Raw genomic sequence first — 310 nt, 5'->3', positions numbered from 1 at the left:
CCCATGGAGTGGCTCTGGATTCACCCTGGACCCTGGAGGCTGGACCCTGCACTCCGCAGCCCCGCCCCATCCCCGTGTGCTGGTGACACCCATGTAGGGGGCACGGGACCCCCCTCTTCACTGCGCCTGTCCCCAGGCCCAGAGCCGTGGGCTGGGCCCGGGTGCGCGTGCCCTGCTGTGCACCCCTCCGTGTATGCAAGAGCCCCCCCGACCCTGCACACACACAGACCAGATTGGGGCTCACACGCCCCCTCTTGTCCCCCAGATCCGGGCCTGGAACTGCTGGCTGGGGGGGGGGGGGAACATGGCT

At 70.0% G+C, this 310-nt stretch overlaps 1 protein-coding gene across 1 annotated transcript in view; it reads right to left on the bottom strand.

Annotated features, from left to right (window-relative positions):
* Positions 1 to 310, bottom strand: part of NDUFA4L2 (NDUFA4, mitochondrial complex associated like 2) — a 16,596-nt gene that overhangs the window by 15,314 nt on the left and 972 nt on the right. The window lies entirely within an intron of this gene.

Source organism: Alligator sinensis, unplaced genomic scaffold, assembly GCF_000455745.1.
Source record: "Alligator sinensis unplaced genomic scaffold, ASM45574v1 scaffold265_1, whole genome shotgun sequence".
Lineage (NCBI taxonomy): Eukaryota > Metazoa > Chordata > Crocodylia > Alligatoridae > Alligator > Alligator sinensis.
The sequence above is the reverse complement of the archived record's forward strand: the minus strand, read 5'-3'. Positions and strand labels throughout refer to the sequence as shown.